This window comes from Pygocentrus nattereri, chromosome 1 (assembly GCF_015220715.1).
Source record: "Pygocentrus nattereri isolate fPygNat1 chromosome 1, fPygNat1.pri, whole genome shotgun sequence".
NCBI classification, from domain to species: Eukaryota; Metazoa; Chordata; class Actinopteri; order Characiformes; family Serrasalmidae; genus Pygocentrus; species Pygocentrus nattereri.
The window spans coordinates 44,914,567-44,920,566 of NC_051211.1; positions in this window are offsets into that span (position 1 = coordinate 44,914,567).

Below are 6,000 nucleotides of genomic sequence, written 5' to 3' on the forward strand. Positions count from 1 at the left end.
ACATCAAATTGCAAGGTATTGTTTATTTGTTTACCTATGTGTGAAATATGATTCTGTGTTGGGCTGTTACTAATTAATGAGGGGTAAAAGGGGAGGGATGAGAATTCCCTGCTGTGCACATAATTCTTTCCTCTCCACAAAGATGTAAGGTAAAGCAGGCAGTAGAAAAGGGGTTCATTTGTAACAAATGAAACAAAAATCGCAGTTTTTACATGTTATTTTCTTAGAAGCCTAAGACTGTTTCACAGTAGGTCCACTGTATCTGGACACCCACAACAGGCACTGGAACCAACTTCTACACTTTATACAATATAGGACCCAGGTGAATTGTAAGATAAGCTGCAAATATTGATCCAACTAAGCATCAAAAGTCACTCTTGGCAAAAGATATTAATGCAGTAATGCCTATACAGCACTTATTGATTTGATATAGCCTGTGATATTGTCTGCTTGTATCTTTGCACAGCACAGTGCTGTTTGCTTCACTTACCTTTATTATTGTGGATAATCAAACCATCCATATCAAAATTGGAAGACTCAAGAAAAGACTAAACAGAGGAAAGTTGATATTTCATGGACTACAATTCATAGAAAAATTGGGGCATGAAGAGCTGGCTGGGGAGAGTGTGGTGCATGTTACACTGATAGGATAGTGAGAGAAATAGATATACTGAAGTGAAGGGTAAGAATGTCGAGGCCATGAGTGAGTGTGAGATACAGACAGAGAGAGAGAGAGAAAGACAGAGAGAGAGAGAGAGAAATGTTTTAAAGGCTTGTTCAATTACATAGCTTGGTGTAATAGACAGTGTTCCAAGGACCAGACAAGGGCTTCCACTGAACGAAATCTGACATTTAAAAGGAAAAAGTGTCTGTATTTCCCCTACAAAACATAACAAGAGACACTTCAGGAGCATGTCATCCACCTGTTTCAGTGGTGGACAGTAACTGAGTAAATGTAATTTGTTACTGTACTTAAGTAGTTTTTCCATGTATCTGTATTTTACTGAAGTATTTCCATTTTGGGTGACTTTTCACTTCCACTACATTTCAAAGTCAAATATCTTACTTAAAATGAGTTCATGAAGCAAGACTCTTGTTACAAAAATGATAATGGGACATCAGAGCCATAATTAATCTTTTTGTACTTTTACTGTCAATACTTAAGTGCATTTGAAGGCGAATACTTTTGTACTTTTACTCAAGTGGAGGTCTAAAGGGAGGACTTCTATTTTTACTGGAGTAATATTTAACCTTGGGTATCTCTACTTTGCAAAACAATAAATTTAAATTGGCCAATTTTTACACAATAATTTTCTCTGTACAAATTTCATTGTACAATATATTAAATATATTATGTTAAGTACTTAATATGTACTATAGATATTACATACATAGTAAAGTGTAGTAAATTACTGTCTAGAAATTGCATTACACGCACAGTAATGTATCTATATTCTGCTATACACTAACAGTAATTACCTGTAATTAAATTACTGTATTTTTCTGTTCAAATGCTATCAAAAAAATACAGCATGCCTATATGTGGTGCCAATCACATAGTATCTGGTGCTCACCTGATAGTAAATGGTGCACACCTGATTGTATTTAGTTCTTACCTCATAGTATCTGGTGCACATTACATATTATCTGGTGCTCACCTGATAGTATCTTGTAGACACCAGATTTTTATCTTACTTGAAACTGCTTACTTACTTTAAACTTACTTGAAACTTACTTTAAAACACCAACATCTAAAACATCACAACTAAAACACTTAAACTCCTTTCTATTAAAATATTATTCAGTTTTTAATCTTATGGCTTAGCTATTATGAAACAATCATGTAAGCATGAAGACTGAACTTTAGACCTGCTCACAGTCTTTTAGGGGGGAAAAACCCTTATTAGAAACATAGAACTTTGTGTCCCTTTGTATGCAAGCAAAGCCAAATGCTGAAAAAACCCCACTGTCCTTTATTTTTGACATTGTTATGAAACCTTGTGTCTGAGTCACATTTTTAATTTGGGCCCATCCCAGCAGTGTTATAGGAGAGTCCAGCTCAGAAGGCCACTTCCACTGACACACTGGTCACAGTGTCATTAACACATTTCAAGAGCACACTGTTTGAACTAAATCTGGTCTGTCAAGAGACAGGAGACTCGTCATCCCTCCTTCACCTTCCATCCCTGCACTAGAAGCACATCATCCATCTAATAAGCATCTACATGTCATGTAAGGACAGGGCGTGGATGCTGTATGGCCACTCGTCTAATGAATCTGCATGAAACAAACCCTATTCACTGTAAATAATGAGCTTTGTACCCCTGCACTGAATAGGTCATCCCAACAGAACAAACCCCAGTCACTGCAAAAAGCAATGGCATTTCTACAGACAGCCATTAGCCACTGCTTTTCCACATTCTTTTTAACTACTACCACAATTAAATTATTATTTTTCATTCTTAAAGCACCTGTGTTCTATATTTTTTGTATCCTAGTAAGCATTTGGGAACTGAGGAGAACAACTGCTGTAGTTTTGAAATTGAAATGTTTTCCTATTCTTGTTTGATATAGGATTTCAGATGCTCAACTGTGTCCTTTTCTTATTTTTCATTTCATAGTGTACCACATGTTTTCAGTGTTGACAGGTCTGGACTGCAGTCAGGTCAGTTTAGCACCACAAACTCTTTTAATACAGAGCCATGCTGTTGTAATACATGCAGAATGTGCTTTGACACAGTCTTGCTGAAATAAGCAAGGCCTTCCCTGAAAAAGATGTCACCTGGATGGCAGCATATGCTGCCAAAACATGTATATATTGTTCAGCATTAATGGTGCCTTCACAGAAGTGCACATTACCCATACCATGTGCAATAGTGCCCCCATACTATCATGAATACTGGCATATTCTGATACACCCACCTACAATCATTGCTTAACCTTTGCTTTTAACCTTTGTCTTAAACACAGCTTTTACACACACACACACACACACACACACACACACACACACACACACATACACACACACATACACACATACACAACCAAAAATATTGGCAATAGTGATAAAAAAAGAATCCAGTCTTTAAAACACCAAAACCTGAATCATCACAATAAAAACACATTGATTAAAATGTTCCCTTTTTAACTGTCATATTGGTACAGCTTAATTCAAACATCAGTATAATTTGCTGTGTTATTACAGAAAATATCTATGACCTTTTGGCACAGGCCTGGACTGTAAAGGTATGAACTCTAGAGTGATTGGTATGTTTTTGAAACTTGATTACATACTACTTCAAGTTCTTTTATTTAAACAAAAGGTTTCCATGATATAGATCTTAAAGATATGATTAATCAATACTTAATTAAAATAAAACGCAGGAGTTTCAAACATAGGGCCAGATGTATGTATATGAACAAATTACCCTTTAGTTTACTAAGGCTGCAGCTAATCATGCAACATTGCCTACTAATTTCAATAAGCTTGTCATTTATAATGTTTTAATGGTGTGGCAGTAGAGTTGCTCTTCAGGACTGAAGAGAAGGCTCAGTGATGGAGACATGGCGTTTATAACTGATGTTAAAAAATAAAGAGTAAATAAAGAAAGAAAGAATTCTGCTGTACTATACTATCGAAAAAATTCATTTGAGAAAGAACATTATGGAAAGCTAAAGCCATAGGAGTTATTGCATGTTCTTCAGCGGAGTTGTGAGAGAAATAGTGCTGTCAAATTGGTAAACAATTCTTTGAAGGTCTGTGCATCTCTCTGCTATGATTGCTGCCATTAGCTACAGTTCCATTTAGCTGTCGAAATAAATTCAGATGAATAACTGAAAAGGCTGGATTTCCATCAGCTCTCTACAAGAGGAGAAAGCTCTTTATGCAACACATGCAAAAGCACTTCTGAGAAATACAGAGTGAGGTTACAGACAAACCTTCGATGTTGAGCAGCTTTCTTTTTATGCTTTACTTGATTCTATGACTAATTCTATCATTAAAGCAAAGAGGCATAGTGGCTCAAGAAGTGTAAATTAATTATGCAAGAGTACACACTGTGGTCTAATTAGTGGTGTAATAATGATGTGCTGTTCTGTGAGATATTCACACTGCAGACAGTAGATCAGCACACTAGTGCCAAAATCTCACTGTATAGCACAATGTTAATATATCACTGATTACACCCGTTTTATTATTACATTCTGAGACAATTATGACCCAAAAATTGAATAACAAGACAGTTTATTCGCATTCTGTGGAGAAAAATAGGTCTGGTCTAGTGCTACTACACATAAATGCTACTAAATGAATAGTTGCATTGCAAAAACTTGAAGATGTCTACACTGGAAAGGTCAAGTGTGCTTGTCAAAACAAACAGAAACAAACTACAAATTTAGCAGTTAGAAGCTGAAGAGATATATGTATAACACATAAAACCAATATCACTTTCTCGTAGCAGATTTAACACGATTTTAATACTTACAGAAACTTCCAGCAGGCTAGCAACATCCTTGTAGATAAATAGATTTAGGTTACAGTCTATACAGCTCTCCACCTCACAGATTAGCTTCTGCTCAGACATTTTTGGCAAGGGGACAAGTGGGCCTAACATCTTATTATGCACTTCTATAACCTAAGAATTGCTTAACCAGTTCGCATTGAAGTCCCTGTAGTTACTGATTAAAAAGCCTGGAGTTGAAAAGGGTTAGCTGTGTTTGTTTAAATGATTTAAGGATAGAACATCAGGACAGTGCAATGTGTCCAAAATAGAAACAGGATCACTCACTTCTGGTGTAAACAGCTGTCATTGCTGCATGCTGGCGTAGTTCTTATCAGCAGGGTTGATACTTGTAATAAAGTTGTGGCTATTACCTTTTCATTAGATGGTGGTTGTCATTGCGTTGCAGCTAAATAAGGCAGAGTGATATTTAAAAAGATAAATTCGGAGTGCCATTGGCATCATAGAATGCCTCTCACCCAATCACACTGCAACATAGGGGCATTAACTGTGGGGGTTTTATGTGTGTTTACCGTCTCATATCACAGTGTTTATCAGATGGTAAACAGACATAAAACACTTGCTGCAAAAAAAGACATAAAACACATCACTGGTTTTTATCTTTGAAAAGAAAAAGATACGTATTCATTTCTTTATTAGTCAACAGATTCCTGCTTCTGTCTTCTGCCACGTTTTGTTGCTAAACAAGAATAAAAACAACAGTTTATTTTTAGTTTATTTACAGCATTTAAAATGTGTTTGTATTGCAATTTATCACATTTCTACGGACAAAAACATTAATAAGAATGTACCTTCAGAGAATGTACAACCCTTAATGGAAAGTTTGATGGGCTCATTTAATATTTACAATTTTCCTCAAGTCTCATTTTTAGATAAGTCAAAGTAAAGATAAAACATGCAGTTGGAAACTTAGCTAGTGTTAAAGGACGGCTGCATCTAGTTTCAGCAAAGTTAAGGAAAAGGTGCTAAAACGTCATTAAATCAGAAAAATTGGCTATATTTCCAATATTTCTACCCTCTTTGTGCGTGAATGTTCTACAATCCCACCTCAAATGCATAAGTGAGAGAAACACATGTACATATCACATAAACTATTTAGGTTTGAATTCTCGTTTATACTTAACACGCTTTTCTGAGAAGAATACATTGTATTTGCACTTGAAACCTGAAAATCACAAAGAGCTTTGCACATCTGACTCACAGTGTCTTTGACAGACAATAGCAAAGGCTGAAACACCCCGCTGTGCCCCACTTTTGACATTGTTATGAAACCTTGTGTTTGCACCACAGGTTTTATAAGATAGATTGGCTCAAATGTTCACATCCAGTCCACTGATGCAGTGACCATAATGTCAGTGAGACTGCAGGAGCTCCCTGTCTGCTTTGTTTAATTAGAGCCAAATGCATTTCTAAACAACCCTGTGCAGGCTTGGGAGGGTTACTTTATAATTGGATTGTGGTACAGATTATTATTGAT